This window comes from Mandrillus leucophaeus, unplaced genomic scaffold (assembly GCF_000951045.1).
Source record: "Mandrillus leucophaeus isolate KB7577 unplaced genomic scaffold, Mleu.le_1.0 Scaffold56, whole genome shotgun sequence".
Taxonomy (NCBI): Eukaryota; Metazoa; Chordata; class Mammalia; order Primates; family Cercopithecidae; genus Mandrillus; species Mandrillus leucophaeus.
In genome coordinates, this window is record NW_012106030.1 from 3,616,005 (window position 1) to 3,626,904 (window position 10,900).

A 10,900-nucleotide genomic window follows, 5' to 3' on the forward strand; every position below is an offset into this window, starting at 1 on the left:
TTGGCCACCTCTTTCCTCTGACCCCACTGCCCAGCACTGTACGCGTCCAAACTCAAGAAACATCATTCCCTTAAGGAGCTGGGGAAAGCGCGTGCTCCGCTCGCCCTGGCACCGGGGGTCGCCCAGCTCGCGGACCGGGACGGGCGGCGCAAGAGGTGGTGCTCCCTGTCCGGGAGGGGACGGGGAAGAGGGCATCTCTGGTCCCGGGATGCAATTGTCCCGGTTTCTCCTTCTGGCCCCCTTCGCCGCGCGCACGAACTCTAGGGGAAGTTGGCTGTAAAGTTTCCGAGAGCGGCGTGGGCTGGTGCGAGTGAAGCGCTGGGCGGGGGAGGCGAGGACAGAAGCTCTCCTCGCGGCGTCTTTGTTCTGCTCTGGAGGAGAGACCTTGGCAAGGAGTCGCTGGGCGGGTGCAGGGACCTACCGCCACGACATTCCGGACCCAGCGGGAGCCCTTCCCTGAATGCCCCTCCCCCCGCAAGCCTACCCAGGACATAGCCCCCAGGTCCCCAAGCTTCCGTCTGCCTCATCCCTCTACCCCCAAACTTCATCAACCCGAAAAGATCCCAAGTCTGGGATGGGGAGAAAGGAAAGAGGGTGGAAGCAAAGGTGCGCGACAGGCTGGATACCATCTAGAGGGTGGGTGTTGGCATGGGAATGTTTTTTTCTTTTGCCCTAGAAATTGCTTCCCCATGCGGGCCCCCACTCTCTCCCATTTCCCCCGCCTCCCTGCTTTCTTTTTCTTCAATTCTAGTGAACCTAGAAGGAAAACGAGTGCTGCTCTGAGTCACTCAGCGAGCCAATGCTGTGGCCCGAAGTTGGGATCAGGGTCGAGGGGTGGGGGACCATTTGGATGGGATCCCAATTCTAGAGGTTGAGGATGACAGGAAAGAACCTGGGGAAGGGTCAGGAGCTGTCCCTGGTCCGAGACACCTGATTTGTCCGGGACAAGGCAGTGGGGGAGGGGAAGGAAAGAGGGGATGCTTGGCCGGGACGTGTCGCGGCAGGGGGTAGAGGATGAGGAGGCGGTCTGGGACCCCGACTCATATCTTTGGGGTGAGCACGAGGATATGGTGTAGGGAAGAGGACGAGTGAGCAGCGCCTGGCTCTAGGGTCAGAGGGAGCCTGATCGTCCTGAGAGCCTTGCCTTCGCAGTTTGAGATTAGGGGAAGTTCAGGGCCTGAGAAGGTGGGCACGATGCTGGAGCTGGGAATCCTTCCTTGGAGCCCCTGGACCGAGTTGCGCTGCGCCTACAGCAACAGGTAGCCCCGAGGGATGGATGGAGGCCTCGGCCGAACCCCGAGCTGGCCTTTGTCCTGCCAATTAGAGGGTTCTCCAGAGGGACAGCGTGGGTGGGGGTAGGTGGGGAAGGGCCGGTGAGGAGAATTTCCTAACACTTGGAGCCCCTTAGAGTTGTTCTGTGTGTTGGGTGGAGGAGGGTGAATCCGAGAGGACGAAGAAGGATGAAGAGCCTATCCTGCGCCCCACCTCTGATTGTGTAAGCGCCTTTATCTAGGGTTGACCCCCTACCCTTTGCATTTTGTCTCTTGGGATGACGAAAAACGGGCAGAAACTCGATGCCCAAGTGAATGGTTCACATTGATTGGCAGGGAAAGTGCAAACAAAGAGGTGCATCTCCGGGAAACAATGATTTTGGAGATCCCCTGCCCACCGCCCCAGACTTGTGCGCGGTGCGGAGGGGGCCAGGGCTGGCATCTCCCGGGAAAAGTTTCGAGCCAGGCAGTGGGAGGAGACGGTCCGGGCAGAGTTGCGATGAACTGGGGACCGAGCAGCCCCAGCTCGCCTCGGAGGTTCCCGAGTCGGGCGGGAGATGCGGGGAGAGGGAGGGGGCGGGGAGGGAGGGGAGGGAGAGAGGAAGAAGGGGTGAGAGGGAGAAACCTGCCGCCGCTCGCCGCCTCTTTGTCTGCTCCGGGACTTGGAACAAAAGGGGGAACTCTGATGAACTCTCTTTCCTCCCCTCTCCCCGGACGCCGGGGTATCTCTCTCTCGCAACTTTGCCGCCGCGACTTTCTCTGCTGTCAGGCCAGGAAAAAGTGTCCGAACGCCTCGCGGACTGCAGCGGGGGAAATGTCCCTTAAAAGTGCGACGAAGTGGGGAAGAAGGTGAGTGGGGACTGTTGTCTTGTTTACCTCTCTCCCCTCAACTCGCCCCGCTCCCCGCCCTTCGGAGGGCAGAGGAGTAGCTCAGTGGCAAAGTTTGGCTGGTAAATTGTACCTCCTTTCCCCATTCCCCTCCCTTTTGTTCTTTAAAGAACTCGCGCAATTGTTTCATTTGTTTATTTTTAATAGGCAAAAGCCAAGTAGGCATTTATCTCATGTGCTTCTTTATATGAGGGGCTGGGGGGATGGGGAGGAGGGTATCAAAAGGGTGGGGTGAGGGAGTATTGCCTCGCTTTCTTCCAGCTGCACTCTTGTAGGGATGAATATGCAGAAATTGAGAGGGGCAAGTCCAGCCTCGTCCCCACCCTAACCCTGACTTTGGTCATGCAAAAGAAAGCGATATGGATATGGGGGTCGTTTGTATAAGTTAGCTGTCTGCAGAGCGCTCTGTAGATACCACGCACAATATAAAAACGGTGCAACAATGGAAGGAAGGAAGGTTTGGGTTGGAGGGGATTGGACCCTTGTGTTAGCGGTCAAGGAGAGGTTTACAACAAACAGATAAGAGTTCAGAAAGTTTTCTTCGGGGCTGAGAGGGGTGGAGGAAGCCACAGGTTCCAGACTGTCAGAGATGCAGGGATGGAGGGGATGGGGCCTGGACCACTAGTTAGAACCATCCCGTTCGCCCCTTTCAATTTCACGATCCACCCGGAATAACCCAGGCTATCCTTGGGATCCGTCCTCACCTCTCTCACTTTCCATCACCCCCGCCCCCAACCCCATTTCAACGTGTTTGAATAGAAAGCAGAACGTGAGCCCCAGAAGCTCCTCTGACCCAGCCTTCCGCCCCGCCTTTTGTGTTTTAACCTTTTGTTTCTATCTGCCACGCCCGCCCAAAAGAGGGATGGCTGTTAGTGCTTCTGCGGGGTGAAGAGGCAGCGCAGACCACTCCGTCTTCATAGGCTAAAGAAGACGCCCTAACTTTGTTTCCTAAGTAGCTTAACTTCGGAATGTTTCTAGGTTGGGTCATGCTCGAATGAGGGGAACACTCAACACCTAGTAAACATTGCCAGTTTAGGTACAATTTCTGCCATCGCTTTTCCATTTTATACAGGAGTTGTTTATCCCATACTGTCAATTGGTTTGTAGAAAAAGCATTTTGGGGGCCGGGCGCGGTGGCTCACTGTAATCCCAGCACTTTGGGAGGCCGAGACGGGTGGATCTCTTGAGGTCAGGAGTTCGAGACCAGCCTGGCCAACATGGCGAAACCCCTTCTCTGCTAACAATACAAAAATTAGCTGGGCGTAGCGGTGCGTGCCTGTAGTCCCGGCTACTTGGGAGGCTGAGGCAGGAGAATCGCTTGAATCCAGGAGGCTGAGGTTGCAATGAGCTGAGATCATGCCATTGCACTCCAGCCTGGCTGACAGAGCCAGGCTCTGTCTCAAAAAAAAAAAAAGGAAAAGCATTTTGGAGACTGAAGTTGGGGATTTGTTGAAAGTGGGCAAATGTATGCCCTATCTGAGGTGATATATAAATATTAGGAATATGCAGAATAGGCTTTTGGAATTCTACATGCAGAATAACCTAAAGATTATTATCTTCAGGTATGTTTTGTGAGATCATTTCTAATGCCAAGATAGTTTATTACCTTCTTCACTTTCTTCTCTCGTATATTCCCAAGTGCTAGAGGCTTTCCTCACTCCCTTGGACTTACTTTTGACGAGACAATTGAAACATCAAACTGCATGCACTGTCAATAACTTGAGGAAACACCCAAACATTGTCTTTTAGCTTCTTCAACTTTTGATTCTGTATATAGTAGTTACTATTGAAGACTTGTACCTAGAAATGATTCAACTGCTAGAACTACGTAGTTTTGAGTTTTCGTATCAAAGACTGAAATATATTATTGCAACAATTACTTCCTTTTAGAAAGTGAGGAGGCAGAATAACTTGGAAGCTAACTTTAATTAATTTCAATTGTATAGGTGTAATTACTATTATCAGCATCTATAAAGCATCATGCATTTGCTGGAGTACTTCCTAGCACTGACCTCCTTCCTTCTGCGTTGTTCTTACTGGATCTTTCTATCAGCCAACAATATGGAAGTACCAATACAAGGTCAAATCATTCCTGGATTCATCTGGAGTTACTTAACAGTTAAATCATTGGAAGTTTTGGTGATACCTTTTCTATATGGATTACAATTTGATCTCTGGGAATTCTCCACCGTAAAAAAGGTATGTTGCTTTTTAGATACTCTATGAGGACTTCATTTTTGGTCTGGGGTTTATACCTAGAGATTTGACTAGTTATTTTGAGCGGCTGTGTGATCAGAGTGATTTATGACTTTGGACTTCCTTGTTTTAAACTGTTTTCTGTAGATCCTTTCTTATTTAGGATGATGATTTGGGTACTTGTGATGGAATTTTATTAATTTTACCATGTGTTCTTCAAGATTAGCACACATAATGAATGCAGATTATATGGTCACTAAGGAAATTTTGTAATGTTGATGCATCCAGTAGGCAAATATCCTACTTTATGATTGATTTGCTTCTTAAATATCGCAGTAGATATTTCTAAGTCCTGTGTTAGCAGAGCTTATGTGGTTTGCGTTACCATTATTTTTCTTCATTTTGACACTTCATTTTGGTAAACAAAATCCAAAAATGGCCCAAAATAAATGTCTAACGACTGAGAGTCAATATAAAATTGACTCAAAATGAAAACCTTGAGTTTGTAATAAGTTATCTCAAAATGAAAACCTTGAGTTTGTAATAACAGAGCCCGTAAATTTGTTTGATCTTTATGGTATACATCAAGTTTTTATAGTGGTCATAAGAGTCTTCTATTCCTTCTTTTAAGTCTTACAATTAGTTTTTGTTCACCTCTATGAGAAAGTAGTTAAAAATTCACATAACTACTGTTGGTAATATAAAAAGTTAATTTTGATACGGTATTTACAATCCTTGTTTAAGTGACTGTTTGCGATGGAAAGTAAGAACTTTCTTTCTGTGGTCTGGTCAAATAAATTAACTGGGAATTGGAAATATTTTTATCTCGTTATGAGTAAAAAAGTAACATTACAATTTGCTTCTTTCTAGTTGTGTAAACATAAATAAGCTACTTAACCTTCCTGGGCTTCTGTTTATTACCAATAAAATGAAGGTTAAGTTAAATAACTTAAAAGATTTTTCAAATCTTTTAAGATTCTATGATTTGTTGCTTGCTTCTATAAATAAGATACATCCTCTCTTGTAAAGTTTCTTTTACATCATTGAACAACAGAGTTAACGGCATAATAAACTTTTTTTTTTTCTTTTGAGACGGAGTCTCGCTCTTGTTGCCCAGCCTGAAGTGCAGTGGTGCAATCTCGGCTCACTGCAACCTCTGCCTCCCAGGTTGAAGGAATTCTTCTGCCTCAGCCTCCTGAGTAGCTGGGATTACAGGTGCCCACCACCATGCCTGGCTACTTTTTATACTTTTAGTAGAAACCGGGTTTTGCCATGTTGGCCAGGCTGGTCTCAAACTCCTGACCTCAGGTGATCTGCCTGCCTCGGCCTCCCAAAGTGCTGGGATTACAGGCGTGAGCCATGTGCCTGGCCTCGGCATGATAAACTTAATGCGAATTAATTACAATTATTTTGTTTGACTGCTTAGCTCAGATAGGATTAGTTCAAGAAACATGCCTTAAAATTTCTGTCAAGTATACTCTCAACTAAGTGTGCTGTATGGAAATTTCAGATTTCCTTAAACGTTCTCAATAAAAGTTTATCTGCTGGAATATTATTTTGGAGGTGGAAAGTACAGTATTATTTCCCGACAAGGGTTTTACCTACAAATATCTGAAGTGAATATGTTTGAATTTGTTATAATGGCCACCCAGAGTTGAGATCAGAGATTTAGAAAGAGACTTTGGAGTAAAACAGACCTGAGTTCGAATCATAGCCTAGGCAATTACTAACTATGATACCTCCTCCAGGTTACTGGATTTTCGTGGCTCCTAATATCCTCATTTGCAATGTGTGTATCCTAACACTTATCTCATAGGGTTGTCATGTTTTTTTAAAAAGCACAGATGTAGGAAAAAACAGGGCTAGGCATCTGTAAACGTAATAAGAAGTACTGTTACTTGCTTTCATAATGACTTAGTGATGTTTTAATACTTCCAACTTCCTTTGTTGTCTGCCTTACAAGTTTCAAGCCACATTAACCAAATATTCACTGAAATATTCAAAGTCAATTTGGACAGAACTTTGTATGTGTTTAAATGTTTTTCTGTAAAACTATATTTAATTCAAATCTTATATCCAGTTGAATGCAGATAAATTTACTCCAACAAGCATGCATTAAGTCGTACTCTGCATGAGTATATTTCTGAAGGTCGTGGCTCACCTTGGAGTATGTGACCCTTACATTTTCTAACTGAAATATCTGTAGGTTGAGATAATAGTGGCTTTCTATAATTGGCTTACTGAAATTCTCTATTTTCAGTGCTATCAATGATTTAGATATGGTTTAAAAACTCGTGTTTATTCACTTTTCAGCTAAAATATAAAGTGATGACTCAGTGGTTTCTTGATGTGGAAATCAAGAACTGTAGCACATTTTCTATTACTAATTTTATAGAATGGTCTTTAGTTAAATAAAAAACTTATAGTTAATATAAATAGCACTTAGAAGCATAGCATTTCATTTTGAAATGAAGTCTCAAGTCATGGATTTTCATTTTCTAGGTCTGTAATATAGCAATATGCATTGCCTTCTGAGTGATTATTTAGTTCAAGGAAGAGTATATTCATTTTATCTTTAGGAAGTTTCAGGTAGGAATGTTAAGGTATTACTTCTCATTTGTAATTTACTTGCAGATATTTGCCTAGATATAATAATGTTAAGAATAAAAATATGGAATTAATCAGTATTAAAATAGGAAAAGATCCTTTTTAAAATATGTTTCCGAAACTTTCTGTTTGTTGAAAGCATTCATTTTAATTAGCAGATTATGCATCATCAGTATAGCAACTACTAATATAATACTTTGTAATTACAGCGTTTAAAATAATGCATTCATTTAAAAATGTCTATATGTTGTTAATGTTTGAAGTGATAACCAAATATACTTAAAAACTTTACTATAGATAGCAGATTTTATAGTCTTGGTTATTTAAAACTGCCCGTTCACTTGGATCAGTTTGAATTACTGAACCTAGAACAGTCCACCATGGTGTTCACAATAAACTTACACAGAAAGAAAACCTAAATATTCAGCTATGCCTTCTAAAAATAATGAATATAATGCATGCTAAGCATCTCATAAGTACATCAAAAGCATTTATTTAACTTTGTTTCTTTTTTTTTTTTTTTGAGACGGAGTTTTGCTTTGTTGCCCAGGCTGGAGTGCAATGGTGCCATCTCGGCTTACCGCAACCTCTGCCTTCCGGGTTCAAGTGATTTTCCTGCCTCAGCCTCCTGAGTAGCTGGGCTTACAGGCATGCACCACCATGCCAGGCTAATTTTTGTGTTTTTAGTAGAGATGAGGTTTCTCCATGTTGGTCAGGCTGGTCTCAAACCCCCTACCTTAGGTGATCTACCCGCCTCGGCCTCCCAAACTGCTGGTATTACAGGCGTGAGCCACTGTGCCCGGCCTTAACTTTGGCTTTTATATTAAGTCAAGGAGGTGCATATTTAGTTGTATTCTGAGAACCATTTCTACTCATTTATTTGCTATAAGTTTCTTTTGGTACTTATTTGTGTTCCCAAATTTACTTTGATTTCTCCTTTGTGGCTTCAAATTTGCTGATTTTTTTTTTTGAGTTGGAGCCTCACTCTGTTACCCAGGCTGGAGTGCAGTGGCGCAATCTCAGCTCACTGCAACCTCCGCCTCCCAGGTTCAAGCCATTCGCCTGCCTCAGCCTCCCGAGTAGGAGTAGCTAGGACTACAGGTGCCTGCCACCAGGCCTGGCTAATTTTTTTGTATTTTTAGTAGAGATAGGGTTTCACCATAGTGGCCAGGCTGGTTTTGAACTCCTGACCTTGTGATCCACCTACCTTGGTCTCCCAGTGTGCTGGGATTACAGGCATGAGCCACCGTGCCCAGCCAAATTTGCTAATTTTAAAATTTCGTCCATTTCTAAGAACTTTGATTATAGTTCTGCCCATTATTGTTAAAGATAAAGGTATTTAGAAGTATGTTTTTTATGAATCTAGAACGCCTACTTGGTTCATTTTTTTTTCTTATTCATTCTTTTAAGTAATACTTATTTAGTACTTTCTGTGTGCTTGTGCCAGGCATTGTTTTAACCATCAAGGAGACAGAAAAGAACAAAATTAATTCAAGTCCCTGCAGGCTTAGAGCTTTTACTAGTGACGGTAAAATATATGTTTAAAAGGAGCAACTATTACTATTGAGAAGAATAAAGCAGAAAGGAGGAATAAAGAGTAGAAGGGGAGAGAGTTGCAAACTTCAGATGGATAGTGGGGGATGACCTTATGGAGAAGGTGACATGTGAGGATGAATTTGAAGAAAGTGAGGGAATGGCCTACGTGATGCTCAGGAGAAGAGCGTGCAGGCAGAGGAAACGACAAGTGTCTGATGTATTCAGAGAAAGCAAGGAGGGTGCAGTGGCTGGAGTAGAGTGAGCAATGGGGACAGTGGTAGGAGAGGAAAGAGGAATATGGTGGGTAGGTGCCAAGGAGCCTTGAAGGCCATGGTAAAGGCTTAGGATTTTATACCGAGGGATGTGGGATGTTATTGAAATGTTTTGAAGGATGAATGCTCTGCTGTAACAGGATAACTCTGGCTGGTGGGTTGAGACCAGGTGAAAGGCGTGGGCAGGGGCAGAAACAGGGACACCATTTAGGAAGCTGTTTCGCTTATCCCAATGAGAGGTGATATTGACTTGGTAACAGGGTAAAAGTAATATAGAGGTAGTGAAAAGGAGTTGAAGTCTGAATATATTTTGGTATTAAAGTTTTTCTGGTGGGTTGGATGGGAAGTATGAGACAAAGAGAGGAGTGGAGTATGAGTCTGAGATTTTTGTCCTGAACTTCCAGAAGGACCAGATAGCTAATAATTGAGACGAGAATCAGGCTTGGGGCATAGGATACCAGGAGTTCAGTTTGGATGCAATTAAAAATTTTTTTTTTTTTTTTTTGAGATGGAGTCTCGCTCTGTTGCCCAGGCTGGAGTGCAGTGGCACCATCTTGGTTCACTGCAACCTCTGCCTCCCAGGTTCCAGTGATTCTCCTGCCTCAGTCTCCTGTGTAGCTGGGATTACAGGCACCTGCCACCAAGCCTGGCTAATTTTTCTTTGTTATTAGAGATGGGTTTTCACCATGTTGAACAGGCTGGTCTTGAACTCCTGACCTTAGGTGATCCGCCCGACTTAGCCTCCCAAAGTGCTGGGATTACAGGCATGAGCCACCGCACCTGGCCAAAATTAAGATACTTTTTAGGCATTCAGGCAATTTGGTAAACAGGTCTGGTTTTCAGAGAAGTGTAGAGACAGATTTGTGAGTTGTAAGAAATTAAATGCTATTTAAAGCCAGGAGACTGGCTGGGATTACCTAGGAGTGAGTATAGAAAGACAAGAGGTCTAGGTACTGAGCTTTAAGGTCTTCCAGATTTAGAAGTGGGCAGGAAGCAGTAATAATGAAAAGGGAGTGCCGCTGGGGTGAAAGCCCAGGGAAGGAAGTGTTTCCAGGAGGAAGGCAAGACCATCTGTGTCAAGTGTTCCTGAAGGATGAAGATGAGAACTGAGAATAGATCTGTGGGTTTAGGCATTTTGGAGGTCAGTGCTCACTGGGAGTCTTCACTAGAGCAGTTTCAACAGAATGGAGAGATCACATCTTTTTCCTAAATCGTGTGGTCCATTAAATACCTTTAAAAAATCCCATCTATTCAAACTAAAATTTGTCAGTACTTTATAATTGATAAAAATACTTTCACATATATTATCTTACTTAAGCCTCCTTAGTAGTCTAAGGGAGATGGGATAATATCTGTGTTTACCTTACAGAAGAAGAAATCAAGACTCAGAAGTAACATGACTTATACAGAGTCGCACACATATAAGGTAGAACTGCCTTTTAACTTGAAACCCTTTGCCTTTCACAGTAGGGGAGATAGCAGTAATGAAATCAATTCCAATATTATTTGATAGAGGTGATAATGGTGGTGTATACAAAGCATAGAATTAAAGTAGAGGAGGGAGTGATTGTTTATTGGGTAAGGGAAGACTTTCTTGAGTTGGGATTTAAAAGATACGTAGCATTTTGAGACAGTCAAAGAAAGGAACGTCTTAGGCTTGGAAACCGTGGTGTACAGAAACATGGAGGGATGAACCAATATGGAATCTGGAATATGTTTGGGATGTTCCAGCCATTTCATACCTACTGACCCTGCAGGGGAGTAGATGGGAGCTAGGCTGAGTGACAAGTGCTAGTTCACATTACAATTAAAAAAGGATTTTTTTTTTCTTTCTTTCTTTCTTTTTGAGAAAAAATCTTCTCCTTTCTGCTTTATTCTTCTCAATAGTGTTAATAGTTGCTCCTTTAAAACATATATTTTACCATCCCTAGTAAAAGCTGTAAGCCTGCAGGGACTTGAATTAATTTTGTTCTTTTCTGTCTCCTTGATGGTTAAAACAATGCCTGGCACATGCACACAGAAAGTACCAAATAAGTATTACTTAAAAGAATGAATGAGAAAAAAAATGGACCAAGTAGGATTTCTAGATTCACAATCTAGAATCGAGCCACCTTGCCCGGCCGAATATTT

At 43.7% G+C, this 10,900-nt stretch overlaps 1 long non-coding RNA gene across 2 annotated transcripts in view; it reads left to right on the forward strand.

Moving 5' to 3' along the window:
* The first annotated feature begins 1,888 nt into the window (after positions 1-1,888).
* The window catches only part of LOC105552489, a 562,990-nt gene continuing 553,978 nt past the window's right edge, over positions 1,889-10,900 (forward strand). For both annotated transcript variants that reach the window (XR_001008022.1, XR_001008021.1), the window contains exons 1-2: positions 1,889-2,120; positions 4,106-4,358. This is a non-coding gene — a long non-coding RNA (uncharacterized LOC105552489). The remainder of the gene's footprint in view (positions 2,121-4,105; positions 4,359-10,900) is intronic.